Here is a 20,515-nt window from a genome sequence, read left to right as displayed (position 1 = left end):
AAACAATCAAAGGTTTGTGTGCACTAACCGATCTAGACAACCTTATCGATGTTAAGGTTGACCGTTTAGATCTAAAGTTTTTAGAGTTAATCAGAGTTTAGGATGTTCTGAGTTGTGTTATGCAATCTTTCAATGTATAATATAAATAGATTCTAGGAAGTGTTGTAACAGATTTAAACAACACTGACAAGTTTATCTATGTATCAGAGAGATACTCCATTTGATGAGTGTTGGTTTGTATCACAAACCTTAACACAGTTAGATCCTTAAGATCAGAGAATCTCAAACTTTAGTAACACCTTAATCAACATTACAATCTTTCATCTATGTTTAGGATCTAAGATTAATCAATACTGAAAATACTAAACTTTAAAAAGTTTAATCGTCTAGGTAGGTCAGTGTTAACCTGAGTTCCCGCCTGTTACTTAGGTAAACAACCCTCTTTAATCAAAGATTAAGCAATTGATTAGATTACCATATTTTTCCGTGTATAAGACTATACTTTTTTCTAAAATCCTTAGACTAAAAATAGAGGGTATAGTCTTATACACAGGAAGTAAGCCCTTTGTTCCCTGCCTTCTGACCCCCCCAACCCCTATCCACCCCCCCACCCCTGAACTCCCCTGCCCTCTCTCCAACACCCCCTCCCTGCCCCCTTACCGGCTGCCTGCACGTGGCTGGATCCGGCGGGACCGGGGAAGCGGGGCCCGGCAGCCGTGGATGGGACCCGGAGCCGGGCAGCCAAAGAAGCGGACCGGTAAGCGGGGCGGGCCGCCGGGCGGCGCCGGGCGGCGGGCGGGCTGCCGGGCGGCGCCGGCGGCTGGGCGGGCTGCCGGGCGGCGCCGGCGGGCGGGGCTGGCGGCGGGATGGGCAGCCGGCGAAGCGGGGCCGGGGACCCGGAGCTGGGCGGCCAGGACGCGGAGCAGGAGTCGCGGGGCTGGGCGGCTGCCAGGGCAGGAGTCGGCTGGCTGGGGACGCGGGCCGGGCGGCCGGGGACGCGGGCGGCTGTCAGGGCAGGAGTCGGCTGGCTGGGGACGTGGGCCGGGCGGCCGGGGTGCCCGGCCCTCCTCGTTCCCTCTACCCCTACCTTGGCGTCCTCTTCCTGGGCCTGAGCGCCAAAGTCAGGGGGGGACACCTGCAGCACTGCCTGAGTGGCAAACCAAAAACAAAAAAATTGCCTTGCTGCCCTAGGATTGGGCGGAATGCCACCCCATAGAATATGCTGCCCCAAGCACCAGCTTGCTCAGCTGGTGCCTGGAGCTGGCCCTGCCAATCACTAACCTCCAATCAGGCGGGAAACTGGTAGCTTGTCTCACATAGCAAACAAGGCTCCTGATTGGAGCAAGCCTAACTGAGGTCAGCTAATGCTGAACAAACCAATTAGAACACATCTCATTGGAGGTGGAGTGCGCAGGCAGTGCGCAGATGCGACAGGGACCAGTAATGTCAGAGCATTCTGAGCCCATAAAGATGTTGGAAAATAAAAAAATAAAGAAGCGAATGTCTTACTCTACAAAATTCAAACTGAATGTAATCAGTTATGCAAAAGAGCATGGAAATAGTTTGGACCTCCTCCCACTGTCTCTCTGCAGCTCTGAGTGTATGTTCTTCCTGTTTTCTCCGCTGTCTGATCAACTTCTTAAGATGCCAAAAAAGAAGGCCTTAAGCCTCTGCTTCAAGTTTGGCCATTTTGCTGGTTTTCCTCTTAAGACTTGGATTATGGAGCAGCGCCAGAGTGGCTTCTGTGTGTCAACCAAGCTTATTCAATATCAGGCAAGACTGCCTTTCCTGTAAAATCAACAATCTTCATTTCACTTGCAAACAAAATGGTGCTTCAATTTCATGAGGAGAGAAGGGTTGGCCATGCGAGCACGAACAAAGTTAGCACAGAAAATGCCACCAGTTTATGAGGATAAAATCCAACAGTTTCACTCCTGTGTCATACAACTTTGGAAAAAATATGATTTTGAACCAAGTCAGATTGGAAACATGGATGAGGTGCCTCTCAATTTTGATGTGCCTTCCAACAGAACTGTTGATGTGAAAGGAATCAAAACAGTGGCAATTGGTACTAGTGTGTCTTTTCATGGCCACTTGTTTTATCTGCACAGCATGAAAGCACAGCAGTATAAACTGCCTCCTATGCTTATTTTTAAGAGGAAAACATATCCTAAAGAGACCATACCACCTGGTATTATTGTGCAAGTTCAGGAGAAGGGATGGATGAATGAAGACATTATGGCCATTTGGTTTGCAAAGGTTTGGGCCAGAAGACCTGGAGGGCTTTTAAAGAAGCCAGCTCTACTTGTCTTTGATCAGTTCCGAGCACATTTAACAGAAAAGACAAAAAGGGTTGCATCGGATTTGCGAACACAGCTAGCAGTTATTCCTGGTGGACTTACAGATCAGCTACAGCCACTAGATGTTTCAATCAACAAGCCATTTAAAGGCCTGATGAGAGAAGAATGGAGTAGATGGATTCAAAAAGCAGGTGGTAACTTGACACCGACAGGAAGAGTGAAAAAACCAACCATTACTGAGGTTAGCAATTGGGTTCTAAACTCATGGTATGGCGTCAGACAAAAGGTGATTGTGAAGTCCTTCAAGAAATGTGGAATCAGCAATGCCATGGATGGAACTGAGGATGATCTCATATATATATGACAGTGACTCAGTAGACAGCAGTGATGCAATAGAAGTTGAAGAAACTGATATGTTTGAAACTATTCAGCCTCTATTGCAGCACTGCTTCTTCTTCATCATCACTATTAAAGTGATTTGCTTAAAGCTAAGTGTGATGCATAATATCATAGTACTGGTATATAAATGTTGCCTAATTACCATACTAAATAAAAATGTGTTCTATGTTTAAAATATTGATTTCTGAATTTTGGGTTAGAAAAGTGGGGGGCGTCTTATACACGGGAGCGTCTTATACACGGAAAAATACGGTAATCATCCATTAGATAGGTAGGAGGGAACTCAGGTTAACACTGACCTGTTACTTTAAACTTTTAAATCAATACTGAAAATACTACCTAATCTAGTGAGATGCAATCCTAAATAATTTGTTTTGTAATCTTATCTAAGAAAATAGGTATTGCAATTTTTAATAACCCTACAAGACAGAAGCACACAAAGTTTATTACAGAGATTATATCCACCTAACCTCAAAGGTTCTAGGTCTCTACTAACTGCGATAAGAAGAGACTATCACTTGTAAAATCTTTTTTAGTACATTGCCAGTTGGTAAATAATTGGGTTACAGACTATAGTGTTCTACTGAAACACTAACCCTTGTTTACCTAGGGGAACTTTGTTAACAAAGGGCTTACAAAAGACCATCCATCCATCCGTTTGGAGATTACTGTAGGTTTGGTAGGTGTTCTACTGAGGAACACCTATCAGATGTTCTGACAAACAGCCAACAATGTTATCAAAGTATCTATCCTTCTGTGTAATCTAAAGTGTCAACAATTTGATCAGGTGTCACAATGGTAGACGGTAAGTTGCATATTATTTTGTTTTCTGAACTGTGCCTGTGATGTGTGTTTAATTGACACTCAAACTTGTTCAGTAAACCAAATCAGTCTCTCTCTGAGTGTCATTTCACTGGCACTAGAAAAGGTTCAAAAAATGGCAACTAAAATGATTCTCACCTCATATGGGACCTGTTCCAAACCCCTAAAGAGGACTCCTCAGCTTGGAAAAGAGGAGACTATAAGGAAACGTTATCCCCCCCCATCCACTTTTTCCACATATGATAGAGGTATTATGGGGATAAAGTCATGAGTGATTTACTTACAAGAACTAGTTGTCACCAAATGAAATTTGAACCTGCTGCCTATTAAATACAAGGAAAGTAGTCTTCATGCAGCACAATCAGCTTGTGGAACTCCTTGCCTGAGGAGGTTGTGAAGGCTAGGACTATATCAAGTTCTCTTTTTAAGTCACTTAAACAATTAGCCATTAACACTGTTACCCATCCTGGCTGAGGCTAGGGACACCATTCCTTAACCACCATGAATTTGTCAGAGGATGGCAGGTGGGAGATCACTTGATCATTGCCTGTTTGGGGCACCTGGCATTGGCCACTGAGGGAGTGGACCTGTCAGACAGGCTACTGGGCTAGATGGACCTTTGGCCATACCGGGTCAGACCATTCTTATGTTCATGTTTGGGTTACAGTCTCCCGGAACAGACAAGAACTTTCTTGTAAATTTACAAGAGAGTTAGGATCTGTATCTATATCAATCGTTTACTGATGTTGTTAATATCTAAATCTTTATGACCTGAACAATCTGATAAATCCTGTCTCTCTCGTTTATCAAATCTCTGAGATTATGATTTATGTTGACAAGGCAACCGTATAAACTTCTCTCAAATTTATGATTTAACAAACTTACTGCTTACAGACGGCAATTAATTGTGTACTTAATCTATCAAATAGGTGCAATCATTGCTGACAGTTTATCAGTGCTGGCATCAAGCTTGAATCGAGTTCATTACATTTAAGTGCAAAGTATCTCTAAACCCTTCAAATAGATACATTGACAGTAAAACACAGATTTACACTTATCTAGATGAGTTTGAGTTTGTACTACTCAATTGTGTGTATACCTATCTGATCATTAGTAAATCTGAGAGACATACTGAAGTGTTCAGTCACTATCAGTAAGTCAAGGTCCTGTAACAGACTAAGTTGACTGTACACTGTAAACTATCCAGTACTAACTTGCTTACATTTGTCAACTTCTCAGATAATCATGTATTCAATACTTTAACAATAGGCAAAGCTTAATGCACTGCATATATGTACCTAACAAACAAGGCATAACATCTATCTAAAATAAAATCATTGATCCATAAAAATGATTTACACAGATCAGTCATAGGTTGTATTATTCAACAATCTAAAGTTTTGCTTACCAACTGAATAATGATCCACTTTGTTATGCTGATCAAACTAACTGCTTGATACTGGAGCTGTTAAAGTTGGTTGGTTGTGATCAGTTGATGTAGTTTGTTTTGAACAACATACTTGGTTAACTTGTTTATCTATCACAACTACATATGCTGCTCAATTGAAGAACCTGTCTGTCCTAGAGTCATTGTTGGTAGAGTTGATCGACAGCAAGATACAATTGTTTCACAAATATGTAAAACTACTTATACGACACAGTTGGTCGAGTGTGTAAACTTTTACAAATTGAGACAAACCTCAAGATGTAGGGGTGTATTACAGTTGAGTAATCCATCTAGTTTAGTTAAGCAGGGTGGTGAGTTGGAAAAAACCCATCATGTAATATCTTCTGATTAGATAGGGAACATGATATATACTAATGTACACACAGTTGTTTAAGATCACAAGTACTTATTCACCTAATGTAGCCACAATAGTAGTGTCTATTTAAACTAGACATCTAAAAAATTAACTACTTGATTTTTCTAAACTCACTACCAATAGATGTATGCTTCACTAATCCAAACACACACAATAATCAGATTACTGAGAAGTCAGTGTAAACTAATACAAGATGTAACTTTGGATCCAACCTGGGCCAGTTTGTAAAATGTTCTTCAGCCAAATATACTGATCCACTCTAGGAACATTAACAACTTAAACTGAAGATGATTACAAACTTGGCTTATGCTTTGCTTTAGGGGGAAAAAAGCTCTTTGTGGTTGACTTGTACTTTGTGGTTTGTGACAGCTGAGATTTGTTTATCGGGTCAACTTCAGTTATCTCGTACAAAATATCTGACATTGGATATCATCCACTGTCTACTGTGATATCAAGTAGGTAGGTAACAATCCCAATCCCATCTACACTAACAAGTCTAGATTTAAGTTACCGGCTTAAACAAAGCTAAACAAACATGTTAAGACTTACACTTACAGAGGATAGCAAGTAAGTGACTCCACTCTAACGTTCCTCTGTTTGAGAGGCTTAAAGTATATACTCAGATCAGATAAGGCACATGATCTACTCATCCACGCATGACAGCTATGTATATTAAATCTATATAAAAATTTGGATAGTGAGTGATTATGGTAAAGATATGTGAAATCTTCAGTACTGTCGAAGAAAAACTTGTTCTCGCTTTTTGTTTGGGTGCAGCAAAATTAAATACTTTATTATTTCTCCAGTAATTACAATGGAGGGAGAGAGTGCCATAGGACACAGGGTCCTGGACAGGTCTCTCAACTGGTAAACAATTACATCAAGCCTTTATACCGTTGTTTCAGACAATTTCTAGCAATAATACAGACAGTAAAAAGCAACAAATACATTTTGTTTATACATAAGCTTTTCTGCTATCTCACTAGAAAAACAAGACTGCATATTGCAAGGTCGTAATAACTTTCACACAATTCACTCTGTCTTACATTATCTTGCTTCCTCACGTCACCAGGGTCACAGTTAACCTAACTCATGCTAACTAACATTCATTAAGATCTCTTCAAAACCTTGTTAATTATTTACTGGCTTCCACAGTACCTATAGTATGTACACATGTGATTACCATACTCATCTTTGGATGGTAATCATCTTACTTTACCCAGAAAAATGTACATCTCTGTATATGACTGTTACTTCTGCAGAACTGAGTCCTGTCTCAAAGCTCATGTGTAAACTAATGTTATGTAGATTAGTTCAAGTAAATCTGAGCAAAAAAGCAGCCTGATGGAGCCAGTAGCGGAGCTGGAGCACAGAAAAAATGGTTGTAAAGCTGCTCCAAGGAAATGTTTGCCAAGCATACCTTATACAAGTGGCAGTTAGTTAAACGCTGAGGAAGAGGCAGATTTCAGTGCACTGCTGCTGTTATTTAGTAATACTGGTCTGCTGACCAAGAAAATTCCATGAGTGTGGTCTGGATTAATTGACGGGCAGTGTGCTGAAACATTTTTTCTATTCACATTCCTTTATCTACCACTGTGGCCCCATTACAGCTATTCCCACCTAATAAAATCTTTTCTGGCCACATTTCACATCCTATCTAGTTTAATAAGTGGAATCTAACGTAATGGTCAACAATTGGAGTTCCACAGACCTTGCTAAAGCACTTGAGCTAGTTGCACTGAATTGTAAAAACATCAGTTTCAAAAGACACCTGAAGAAACACCTCCATACCTAGTTCGCTGAGCCTTGCGGAAAAGAAATTACACTGAGTGATGTGCCTTCTTTTGACTTCCTCAACACATATGACAGTAAAGCCCAAAACAGCATTAGTATTTACAAGACAACTTTGGGGGACAGGCAGTCTTCAAACTGTTCTGGCCCTCCTTAGCATACAACCAAGTATCCCACAGCCCAAGGAGCTTGGAGATACTGGCTGTTGCATACCGGCGGTATACAGGAGGGGGAAGGAAGCGCAAATGGATTACATCAGGGATAACTGAGGCATGGGGGGGACGGGGGGAAGGTGTATTTCTCTCTTTCACAAGCCACGTTTTCAAGAAGCAGACGGGTCAGTGACTTTTCACTTTTTTCTTCATTAAGCGATAGACAGATGCGCCAGACTTTCCCCCGGCTCAGTATCACTAGAGACAACTGTAGGGTTGAACTCACCCATTCATGGAGGGGGAGAGGAGTCTCTGCTAATTCACAACTCCACCCTATCCTCACTCCTACAGGTTTCCAGTTTACTACCTAACACTGGAATGATCAAGTTGGGGAAGGGGAGCAGCCTCTTACATGATTTTTCTGAGCATTTTCCCTGGTGTGTAAGTAACCAGATGTTTGGCCGCTAGGATTACTGACCAAGTTTTTCTGCACACTGTAGACCTCAGTAGTAGTCCTGTCTGGCACGACTGTTTTAAGATGGGGGTAGGAAGGCAGTGTAGAGTTTGCTCACTGTCTTGTGTAGGGTCAAAGCTTCCCCCACCCCACCAAACAGGAAAATTCAAAAGACTCTACAGTGAAGGGTGGGTAATGAACGGATTTCATAGGACATACACAAGTCTATATAAACAAACATATCTTCAACTCTGCACTACTCACACCTTTACCAAGTCCCAATATTTTACTTCATGGATTATGTGTACTTTAACAAAAAGTTCCATTCCGGCTCACGATCTAAGGGAAAGCAGTTGTCAGGGTAGGCACTGTGACAAGTTGGGTTACAGACATCTTTCCCCCACACCCCCCTTGGGACTACCACCAGATGTAGTGAGACTACCTTGGAGCCCATTTTCCTTGGAAGTTTGGGACTTTAGTACCCTGTCTTGTTGCACCTGCTACAAACAGAGATCCAGGTCTGAACCCCACACACCTCCAAAAGCTGCAGACAATGAAAAAAACAGCTTAGAAAGTGCTCCTGGCTCTAGCACCCTGGGGTTTAGCTAAAACCGTTTGTTAAATACTCATACTCAGCTTCTTTCAGAAGCATTTCTGTACATTCCTGGGGGAGCAGTATTAGAGAAAATTGGTTCCATCAAAGTAATGTTGATATAGAGGGTGGACAATTACGCGCTCTGGGTTAAATTGATTTTGTTTTTAAGGCAGCTTACCTGCAAACACTCAATTACCAAGCTGTGTAGACGTTCGGTCTAATGTCTCCTACTGTAAATCTCACCTTCAGAACAAAAGCTTTAATTACTTACAAATAAGCTATTAGTCAACATCTAAAAGTAGTGACTCCTTCCTAGGGTGGGTCCAGCAACCCCTGTAGTTACTGTCCCTTGTTCCAGTTTCTTTCAGCCTCTGCACCCCAAAGAGACGCTGATCTTCTGAGCCAGCTGAAGACCAAATGGGGGTTTATAGGGCCTTTTATATTCTCTTTTGTGCAACGTCACAGCCGCAAGACGGAGTGTCTACCCATCTGGGCAAGTCGCGTGGCCTGCAAAAAGCTGAATCGTTCATAGACAACGCCATCGTTTACATGTTAGTTTGGGAGATGCCAAGCCACATCTGAGGTGTCCTGGAAATGTTTAAAGTCCATTGCAGTTAAGCATAACATATGAGCGTTATATCTAAATACTTTGGGAGTACTTGACCACATCTGCCTTGTAACAATTACCTGACTAACCTAATCACGCTATGCTGTAGGAAGCACGTAAGTACAACAATAAACACGCAGAGCTGACTGTAACAATATGTTTTATGCTAGGTATTCCAGGCATAATATTCATCCAATCATAACTGTTGAATCATTTTTATGAGTGTGAATATGACATACGGTATAGAAATATGCCAAGTAAAGCATTATGGGGGTGCAACCTCACAGGCAGTGAGTCAAATTCTCTTAAGTCAGTCGTGCTTTAGTCAACTTTTTTGGACAGATGTTGTCATTTACTTATGGGAGTTACTAAAACTTAGACGCATCCATTGAAAGTAAGGGCTTTTAGTTCACGTTAAATTGTAGCGGACAGCATTTATTACATTTTCTTGTTCTTGCTCCTGCTTTCATAATAAAAATGGTCTACTATGGTCTGCAGTTTTTCCCTTTCTTTTCTGGAAGGAAACGATACAAACTTTTTCCAAGAAGAGACTAGTACAGGAGTCCCCAGTAACAAAACTCTATACTTGTTCCCCCACCCCAGGGACGGCTCTAGGAATTTGGCTGCCCCAATCATGCCGGTCCCGCGGCTCCGGTGGACCTCTTGCAGACGTGCCTGCGGAGGGTCCGCTGGTCCCACGGCTCCGGTGGACCTCCTGCAGGCATGACTGCGGAAGGTCCGCCAGATCCGCCTGCCGCCCTGCCGGCAAAATGCCGCCCCAAGCGTGCGCTGGGGTCTGGAGCCGGCCCTGCCCCCCACAAAGAACCACCTTGTTCTAAACCAAAACCGCAATTCAATTTCACTGCATGTCAGCAATGCAAGTCCATTACTAGCAGAATAATATAGAAAACATTCTAATGGCTACACTTTTGAAAGTCACTGAATTCCACCATTGAACCCCTAATCAAAATGTAGAGAAAAAAAATCTAAAACTTTGACTACTGTGCCCTAAATCCTTGAAACAAGGAAACAAGCTTAGCACTTGTGCAAACACAATAAAATATTAGAAAAACTGAGAAAAGGAAATATTTTTCTCCCCAACCAGCAGTAAAAGGCAGGCGTGTGTTTGAGAGAAAATATTTTGCTGCCGCATCAACTAGATTTTTTTTCTGACTGATTTTTGTCACCCTCTTTCCCAACTAGTCATTCCATGAGGTAACACTGTGTGTGATATGTTTTCTTTACTTTTTACAATTTTCTAAATGGCTAATACAAACAAAATAAAAAGACAACAAGTCTTTTCAAAATAGAATCGCCTCCTCTCCCACCACATATGGATCATTTCCCTTTGGTACAACAAAATGCTACCCGTTACAGCTACTCTGACACACAGTCCCTTTCAGAGCCTTGCATTACAAACATGTGTCAGGCTAGAACCACCACTGAGATTTATTGACAGACTCCCCTGGACATCAATGCAGTTTTGCTGATTGACACTAGCTGAGGATCAGGCCCATAGATCCCCTCCCAAGAATAGCAGACTACACGGTCAAGGTTCCCTCCCCACTCTTAACTTTAGGGTACAGATGTGGGGACCTGCATGAAAGACCCCCTAAGATTCTTTGCTTCAGTCTTCACAGCTGAGGATGTTAGGGAGATTCCCAAACCTGAGCTGGCTTTTGTAGGTGACAAATCTGAGGAACTGTCACAGATTGAAGTGTCACTAGAGGAGGTTTTGGAATTAATGTTGAGTTTATCAATTAACAAGTCACCGGGACCAGATGGCATTCACCCAAGAGTTCTGAAAGAACTCAAATGTGAAGTGGCGGAACTATTAAGTAAGGTTTGTAACCCGTCCTTTAAATCGGCTTCGGTACCCAATGACTGGAAGTTAGCTAATGTGACGCCAATATTTAAAAAGGGCTCTAGGGGTGATCCCGGCAATTACAGACCGGTAAGTCTAACGTCGGTACCGGGCAAATTAGTTGAAACAATAGTAAAGAATAAAATTGTCAGACACATAGAAAAACAAACTCTTGAGCAATAGTCAACATGGTTTCTGTAAAGGGAAATTGTGTCTTACTAATCTATTAGAATTCTTTGAAGGGGTCAAACAAACATGTGGACAAGGGGGATCCGGTGGACATAGTGTACTTGGATTTCCAGAAAGCCTTTGACAAGGTCCCTCACCAAAGGCTCTTACGTAAATTAAGCTGTCATGGGATAAAAGGGAAGGTCCTTTCATGGATTGAGAACTGGTTAAAGGAGAGGGAACAAAGGGTAGGAATTGATGGTAAATTCTCAGAATGGAGAGGGGTAACTAGTGGTGTTCCCCCAGGGTCAGTCCTCGGACCAATCCTATTCAATTTATTCATAAATGATCTGGAGAAAGGGGTAAACAGTGAGGTGGCCAAGTTTGCAGATAGTAAACTTCTCAAGATAGTTATCAAGACCAAAACAGATTGTGAAGAACTTCAAAAAGATCTCACAAAACTAAGTGATTGGGCAACAAAATGGCAAATGAAGTTTAATGTGGATAAATGTAAAGTAATGCACATTGGAAAAAATAACCCCAACTATACATACAACATGATGGGGGCTAATTTAGCTACAACGAGTCAGGAAAAAGATCTTGGCGTCATCGTGGATAGTTCTCTGAAGGTGTCCACGCAGTGTGCAAAGGCGGTCAAAAAAGCAAACAGGATGTTAGGAATCATTAAAAAGGGGATAGAGAATAAGACTGAGAATATATTATTGCCCTTATATACATCCATGGTACGCCCACATCTCGAATACTGTGTACAGATGTGGTCTCCTCACCTCAAAAAAGATATTCTAGCACTAGAAAAGGTTCAGAAAAGGGCAACTAAAATGATTAGGGGTTTAGAGAGGGTCCCATATAAGGAAAGATTAAAGAGGCTAGGACTCTTCAGCTTGGAAAAGAGAAGACTAAGGGGGGACATGATAAGAGGTATATAAAATCATGAGTGATGTTGAGCAAGTGGATAAGGAAAAGTTATTTACTTATTCCCATAATACAAGAACTAGGGGTCACCAAATGAAATTAATAGGCAGCAGGTTTAAAACAAATAAAAGGAAGTTCTTCTTCATGCAGCGCACAGTCAACTTGTGGAACTCCTTACCTGAGGAGGTTGTGAAGGCTAGGACTATAACAATGTTTAAAAGGGGACTGGATAAATTCATGGTGGCTAAGTCCATAAATGGCTATTAGCCAGGATGGGTAAGAATGGTGGCCCTAGCCTCTGTTCGTCAGAGGATGGAGATGGATGGCAGGAGAGAGAGAGAGAGAGATCACTTGATCATTGCCTGTTAGATTCACTCCCTCTGGGGCACCTGGCATTGGCCACTGTCTGTAGACAGATACTGGGCTAGATGGACCTTTGGTCTGACTTGGTACGGCCTTTCTTATTTCTACCAACTTAAGTTAGATTTTAATACTCTGCCACCACCAAGTGCTTAAACAGGGAAAGGACCACTTGGAGTTCCTCGCCCCCCCCCCCAAGCCCTTACAATCCTTTTCCTGGGTAGGCTTGAGACATATCCCCCCCAAGCCCCTACACCCCTTACTCTGGGAAGGCTTGGTAATCCCCTCACCAATTAGTCCTAGTGAACACAGATCCAAACCCTTGGATCTTAAAACAATAAGAAATTTATTAAAAGAAACAGTAAAATGTCTTAAGAACCGGATGAATTTACAGAGATGGAAAAAAAACAAACAATCAATTATAGAAAATTACAGGGTAATCATACTCAAAGTTAAGAGCCCAGAAGAACCCCCTCTAGCCTTAGGTTCAAAGTTACAGCAAACAGAGGTTAAACCCTCTAGCAAAAGTTAGTCTAAGGTGCCACAGGACTCTTTGCTGCATTTACAAGTTGAGAAAACAAAGTGAAAAACTAACACGCCTTGCCTGGCTGTTACTTACAAGTTTGAAATATGACAGACTTATGCAGAAAGAGTTGGAGAATAGGGATCGATGTCCGGTCCCTCTTAGTCCCAAGAGCGAACGCACCCAAAAACAAAGACTACACAAACAAAAGCCTCCCGCCCAAGCTTTGAAAGTATCTTGTCCCCTTATTGGTCCTTTGGGTCAGGTGTCAGCCAGGTTACCCGAGCTTCTTAACCCTTTATAGGCAAAGCATTTTGGTGCCTCTGGCTAGGAGGGATTTTATAGTATTGTATACAGGAGGGTTGTTACACAAAGTCATCCTCTAGTCCCATGGTTCAAGAACGTCCTTTGGTCCTAGGTAGCACATTTGCACTCCGCCACCGTTTTGAGAAAGTTCACTATCCCTGCTGCCAGCTATCAAGCATAACGATCTACTTTAATCAAATTAACCAATTTGTCTTTTGATTCAAGGAGAGTGTCCTTCAATATTTTAGTTCTGACAAATCCCACAATCTTCAAGTGTGTCGATACCTATAGATATGAGTGAGCATGATTTGTCCACACACACAGCTACTGCTCTTGACTTTGTAGGGGAAAGAAGTCTACATGGAGGGTGCTCAGTCAGCTGATGTCATGTGGGCAGCTGTTTACAAGGAGGAACTAAGAGGAGAGTCATTTCTATAGGGTTTTTCTCTCCTTCATTTCAAAAATCAAACTAAGCTCTTTGGCGTAAGTAAGTCAAATTTACCTAGTTACACAACTGTAAAACAGTAGTTAGGGGCCCAAATCTGCTGTATGATACCTATGTATTCATATGTAAAGCCAGGAGGCTGAACAAGCTACTTTGCTTCTTCGTAAGATCTTGACACGTATACACGTCTACATTCAGACTGCCCGTTCCTAACTCCAAAATGGCTTGGGTTTTATTCTAAGGGGTGCTACTGGCAATGCTGCCTGCAGAAGTAAGACGTGTGCAACATATTCCCTGCCCTCCGCTTCAAAAAACTCGGACAAGCTATTTCAATGTTGAATGACTAAAAGACCTCTGACTGGAAAACACTTGTGCTTCGGCTCAGGCCGTAGAACTATTTTCAACTATGGTCATTTTACATTAGAAATTCAACCTTCGGCCAACTTTTGTCCCCCCTTTGTCATAATCCTACAAGCTCGCCGGCTGTCCGTGGCTTACGTCAGTCATCGAGGCAGTGAAACCTGAGTGACGGATGTTTGTAAAAAGCTATTAAATTATTTTAAATTCTGCTAATAAATCCAGGTTTTATTCAAACTTTTTCCAACATGTTTAGTAGAAGAGAAGACAACAGAAGATCTAAGTAAGACACACAAGCACCCCCCATCGAGATCGCACCACACATTTCATTCCTGTTATGTAATTAAACGGACCGAACGTTGGCCTCCTTTACACACAAAAAGGTGAATGTAGCCAATATTAGGAGACAGATTTATACCCTTTTTTGGGGTGCTGTAACCTAACTCATTCTTTTCCCCAGTTGTAACCAAGTTTTCAATACAGTGGTGTTCATAACTCTGAGGTTCTAGAGTTACAAAGTGACCCGCCAACAACACGCCTCATTTGGAGCCGGAGTTATGCAATCAGGCAACAGCAGAGGCCTGGTCTACACTACGCGTTTAAACCGGTTTTAGGAGCGTTAAACCGATTTAACGCCACACCCGTCCACACTAAGAGGCCCTTTATATTGATATAAAGGGCTCTTTAAACTGGTTTCTGTACGCCTCCCCAACGAGAGGAGTAGCGCTAATAGCGGTATTGCCATATCGGATTAGGGTTAGTGTGGCCGCAAATCGACGGTATTGGCCCCGGGCGGTATCCCACAGTGCACCACTGACCGCTCTGGACAGCAATCAGATCAGAACTCTGATGCAGTGGCCAGGTAGACAGGAAAAGCCCCGCAAACTTTTGAATATCATTTCCTGTTTGCCCAGCGTGGAGCTCCGATCAGCACAGGTGGCGATGCGGTCCGAAATCAAAATCCAAAAAGAGCTCCAGCGTGGCCTGTACGGATGTGATCGCTGTATGGGCAGGCAAATCTGTTCTATCAGAGCTCTGTTACAGAAAACAAAATTCCAAAGCATTTTTAAAAATCTCCAGCCAGAGGCCACAGCAGGGACTCAGCACGCTGCTGCGTGACAAACGTATCGGAAAGCCAAAGAATCAAATGGACGCTCAGGGAGGGAGGGGGGACTGAGGACTCAAGCTATCCCACAGTTCCTGCAGTCTCCGAAAAGCATTTACATTCTTGGCTGAGCTCCCAATGGCTGTAGTGTCAAACACATTGTCCGCGGTGGTTCAGGGCATAGCTCGTCAATTTACCCCCCTCACCCACCCGCAGAAGTAAAAGGGGAAAAAATCCTCTTGACTCTTCTAAATGTAACCCTATGTCTACTGAATGCTGCTGATAGACGCGATGCTGCAGCAGTCAACGGCAGCATGCTCACGCCCCCCCCCGCCCCCCCGCCATGGGTGGCTGATGGTACAATATGGCTGATATCCATCGTCATCATCAGCCTTGTGGCAGATAGTGCAGTACAAAAGGACTGGTATCTGTCCTCATCATCAGCCAGTGAGTGCTCCAGGCTGGCCTCCGGTGAGGTCGGCCGGGGGCGCCTGGGTAAAAAACTCCTGATCATTCCCGGTAGATGGTGCAGTACGACTGGTAACCATCTTCATCATAGCAACAGGGGGCTGAGCTCCATCAGCCCCCACCCTTCATGTGTAAAGAAAAGATTCTGTTCTGCCTGGACTCTCATAGCAGCTGGAGGCTGCCTTCCCCTCATTTTATCTCACTAACAAGTCACTGTTTCTTACTCCTGCATTCTTTATTACTTCATCACACAAATGGGGGGAACACTGCAACGGTAGCCCGGGAAGGCTGGGGGAGGAGGGAATCAACAGGTGGGGTTGTTGCAGGGGCACCCCTTGTGAATGGCATACAGCTCATCATTTCTGCAGGATCTGACACAGAGCGGTTGTGCTCTCTGGTTCTCTGATACACTGGTTCTCTAGTACACTTGCCCCATATTCTAGGCAGGACTGATTCTATTTTTAGATACCGTAAAGGAGGGATTGACTCGGGAAGTCATTCCCACTTTTGTCTTTTGCGCCCCTGGCCGATCTCAGCCAGGGGCACCTATGACAGCAGCAGATAGTGCAGCACAAAAGGACTGGTAACCATCTTATTGCCAATTTACAATGGCATGGTAGATGGTACAGTATGGCTGATAACCATCTCTGCTATCATGCAAAAGCAAATGAATGCTGCTGTGTAGCGCTGCTGAATTGCCTCTGTCAGCGGCATCTAGTACACGTACGGTGACAGTGACAAGAGGCAAAACAGGCTTCATGGTTGCCATGATATGGCGTCTGCCAGGGCAATCCAGGCAAAAAGGGCGCTAAATGATTGTTTGCCATTGCTTCCCCGGAGGAAGAAATGACTGACGACATTTACCCAGAACCACCCGCGACAATGATTTTTGCCCCATCAGGCACTGGGATCTCAACCCAGAATTCCAAGGGGCGGGGGAGGCTGCGGGAACTATGGGATAGCTACGGAATAGCTACCCACAGTGCAACGCTCCAGAAAAATTGACGCTAGCCTCGGACCGTGGACGCACAACACCGATTTAATGTGGTTAGTGTGGCCACGTGCACTCGACTTTATACAATCTGTTTTACTAAACCGGTTGATGTAAATTCGGAATAATCCCGTAGTGTAGACGTACCCAGAGACCCAACGCGGGCCCCCCCATACACACACAAATTCCTTTTAAAAAGTAGTTGGTTTAACACAGTACTGTAAAGAGTAAGCAGCGTTTTTCTTCGGCAGAGTACAGTTTGAAAGGTTTACAAGTGAACATTGCAATGTGTGTCAAAGAACAACCATAATGTTTGGTTCACAGTTATGAACAATCTTGGGAACTGAGGTTGTTTGTTAAAAGTACAGTCGAACCTCAGAGTTACAGCTCAGAAATGGTGGCGTTTTCTCATACTATGCTTTTCTATTATCAGAGGCCTGAACTCAGGCTGTTTCAGGGTTTGAGGGAGAACTGCCGCAGACTACGAGAGCCCTTCCGGCTCCTAATCCTTTTTGACTTTTAAACCTCATGAACGTCAAGCTAAGAGAAACTGCATCTAGGAGTTACTGTTTGTACCTAACATTCAAACGGCTGTCCACGGTCTGGAATCTGAAAAAAGTTTATGGTGATATTCAGTCTCCCTAATCATGTAGGCTTTCCTGTTCTTGTTACAGGATATAGAAACATTAACAGTGGTAGGAATACATCATTCTCACCATGAACGTAAGCCTCACTTCCATACTTTTCAAAACAAATTCACACCTTGCCAAAAATTAATTGATTTGCTTACAACTCTGCACTGTTGTTTCACAGCTTCAATTCACTACTGGCCCCTATATATGTTCAATTCTCTCCTCCTAGGACTATAATTATTCACTCTTTAAATACAAAGTAGCTCCTCAGCCTTCCAGTAGACCCAACCAATTAACACGTGCAACCTACTTGAGTTTACGGAGAGCAGACGTGCGTACGAGAAATGTAACGCTGCTGTTGCCAAATCGGTCCCTTTGAGCATCCGTGTCTCTGGGGAACCCGGTTTGCTTTTTGTGCCTGGTGGGAGCAAAGCGAAAGGGTAAGTGGCAGGAGAGATGAACCATTGCATTATTCAGAATGCCGATTCATCCGGTCATTTCTAGTAACTGCGAGGAATTGTCAGAAGCTAGGGTTGTCTGGCGCTATTTTGGTACAGACGTGCCCATTGTTACTGTACAGATTAATTGACACCGTTATAAGCCAAGAGGAGCTTGGGTAAACTGCAGAAAAGCTTAGCCACCTCCCGCTTCCCTTCAACGCTCCCTCTGGCCTGACATGGATCCTGGCAGAAATCCGTGCTCCATTTTTGCTCTTTTCAAAATCCATACTGACCTCCCTGAAGAGGCTCAACGCTCTGCTCTTGACTGCTTCTGATCATTAAAGATCCCACGATGTTTTTGTAAGAGCGGGGGCGTCGGCTCTAAGAGAGTAAAAACCTATGTGACATTGATCTACGTTCCCCCGGCGGCTTCCGTAGGACACAACATTAACAGTCTTTCCCCATCCTGCACGTCATTATATAGCTGCACCTGCATGTCAGCAGTGGATGTGGAAATCCCTACCTAAGATTACACATCTGTAAGCACAAAGGGCTTTGGGATCCTTCACGATGAAAAATGGTACATAAAATGGAAACAGCTGCTATAGAATATGATAGGCAACTATAAGACACGGTAGCATTAAAGGAAATAATACCATCGTCTGCATTGCGTTAGTGGTACAGGACCGACGCGGTATCTGGCAAAACCTGTTATTTTTGCGACACTTGGTCTAATGAACACTGAGTCTTGCCTTTGCAAAAAAGAACTGCGCAGTGTGGGTGTTTATCACGGGAGATGGAACTCCATGCCAAAGCCAGGGCCATTACTATATGCGCATAGTACTATATTACTACATGTGTATGACGAAACATCTTCTGGGCACCCCACGCTGAAATTCTATTGCAATATTCTGGGATATCGCATGCATCAAGACTTGCTCGACGTACTTTCCCTTGTGTAAGTAATACAAGATAGAGAATTCTTGTTTGTAGAGGAAGAGTTTGATTTCCTGGTTGCTGTAGTTTAACATCCTAACGCGGGTTGCCTTTGAGGACCCCTTCTGCCCCCTGCCATAACATTGGCCTTACACATGTGGTTTGTTTCCCGGTGCCAGGCCCATCATTCGGGATTTGCCGTTTCAGGCCATATGAGGATGAGATTTAAAGGCACCGGATGTGCTAGAGCCAGTGACAAGTGGAGGATAAAGGAGTCTTTGCCTTTTGCATGTTTAGCCATTTATTTTAAAAAAGTGTAAACATGCAGATGTGCTCATAGTATTGCCTGTACCTGTTTCTTATGCGTAACACGTGCAGATAGCGTGAACCAGACGTCAAAGACAATAGAAGAGTCTTTTTGTCGCTTTCCCAAATAGCGCACTCCCATTTCAGTTCTGGAGTTACCTGAAGAGAGTGTTAGAAAAAGGCAGGCTCTGGAATTAATGCTAAATAGTCAAACTGAAATGGATTCCCATAGCTATTATTTGTTGTTGATTCGTTTATGTTTGGTAAAAAATATCAAAGAAATTTAATAGAATGTGACCTTTCCCTGTATAAAATGCCAAATAAGATATGCTTTTTGGTCTAAGCAACATCTAGCTCCCAATGGGAGCTAAACCAGCTGGGTGCTAGAGACGGGAGCGCTTTCTAAGCCATTTTCCGTTAAGGTCTACAGCATGGCAGTGAGAGCAGCGGTGTTCGGAACTGATGCACGCCATTGTGCAAAAGACCACACACACTGCAGGAGTTCAGCGTACATCACTGAGTTATCTCACTGCCTGGTTACTATGCAGACATGCTCGTCTCCACAGGAAGGGCCGAGACGGCCCTCCGTCACCGTAGGTTTGATGGGTGCCCCCGCTCTTTACAGTGCCGAAAGTTAAACCTACACAGCTGAGATTTCACATCGTCTGCCAGGCTAGACGGTCTCTAGGTACATTTTCAAAACACACACACACACACACACACACACACACACGTACACTAGCATTTTCTCGCTGGAACAGCTATTCGTGCTAATGAAATTAAATCAGAAACAACAACGAGGAGTCTTTGTGGCACCTTGGAGACATGCCTAAATAAATTAGTTAAAGCTTTCGTGGGCTATAACCCACTTCATCACATGCATAGAGCGGAAAAATATAGTAAGCAGGTATAAATATACAGCACATGAAAAGATGGGAGGTGCCTTACCAAGTTGGGTGGTTGGGGGGTGTCAGTGCTAACAAAGCCAATTCAATCAGGGTGGATGTGGCCCATTTCCTACAGTTGACAAGAAGGGGTGAATATCAGAGGGAAAAACGTTTACTCACCTTTGTAACTGTTGTTCTTAGAGATTCATTGCTTATATCGATTCCAATTAGGTGTGCGCACGCTGCTGGTCACATCAACATGAAAACCATTTCCACTTTACCGGATATGTGGCCCGAGTAGAGGGCTTCCTGCCTTACGGTGTCCTAACACAGAAGCTCCGTACGGTTCAGCCATGCGGCTTCCAAGCCATGCGGTGGAGAGACCACAGGTCAGGATGACAAAGGCGACAGTGGTCCTGAGGGAGCAGGTCGGGAAGAGGCGGCAACGGGACTGGAACGTCCGCCGAGGGTTCTAACAGCTTGGTGTCCCGATGCTGGCGAGGCCACGCTGGAGCTACCAGAAATCACCCTCGCCCCGTCCCTGTGGATCTTGAGCAGGATCTTGTGCACGAGGGGGAATGGAGGAAAGGCATAAAGCAGGCAGTCTGTCCAGGGAAGCTGGAAAACGTCCATTAGGGAGCCCAGGCTGCGACCTTGGAAGTGTAGCCTATAGGACTAACCTGCTTGCTTAATTATAGTTTATATACAAAGTATTTATTGTAATTGGTTTAATATAAATCTATAAACCTAAGTAAGTTAGGCTGTAATGCAAGAGACCTATAGGACATATCCTGTATGTTAAGCTAAGGCAAAGTTAGCACTGCTATACTTTTTTTTACTTGTTTTTTACT

General features: G+C 43.5%; 1 protein-coding gene across 3 annotated transcripts in view; it reads right to left on the bottom strand.

Moving 5' to 3' along the window:
* Nucleotides 1–18,944, bottom strand: part of LOC120399464 (indoleamine 2,3-dioxygenase 1-like) — a 54,588-nt gene extending 35,644 nt beyond the window's left edge. For 2 of the 3 annotated variants that reach the window (XM_039527712.1, XM_039527716.1), the window contains exons 1-3: nt 18,824–18,944; nt 17,829–17,916; nt 17,406–17,513 (exon numbers count right to left, since the gene is read on the bottom strand). The gene's annotated coding sequence lies outside the window, so the exon portion shown is untranslated. Of the gene's footprint in view, nt 1–1,087; nt 1,247–17,405; nt 17,514–17,828; nt 17,917–18,823 lie in introns of those variants that run through there. The other variant, XM_039527714.1, reaches the window with a different exon arrangement.
* Nucleotides 18,945–20,515: the final 1,571 nt, after the last annotated feature.

This window comes from Mauremys reevesii, linkage group 2, assembly GCF_016161935.1.
Source record: "Mauremys reevesii isolate NIE-2019 linkage group 2, ASM1616193v1, whole genome shotgun sequence".
In the NCBI taxonomy this organism is placed as follows: domain Eukaryota; kingdom Metazoa; phylum Chordata; order Testudines; family Geoemydidae; genus Mauremys; species Mauremys reevesii.
This window is presented reverse-complemented; position numbering and strand designations above follow the sequence as displayed.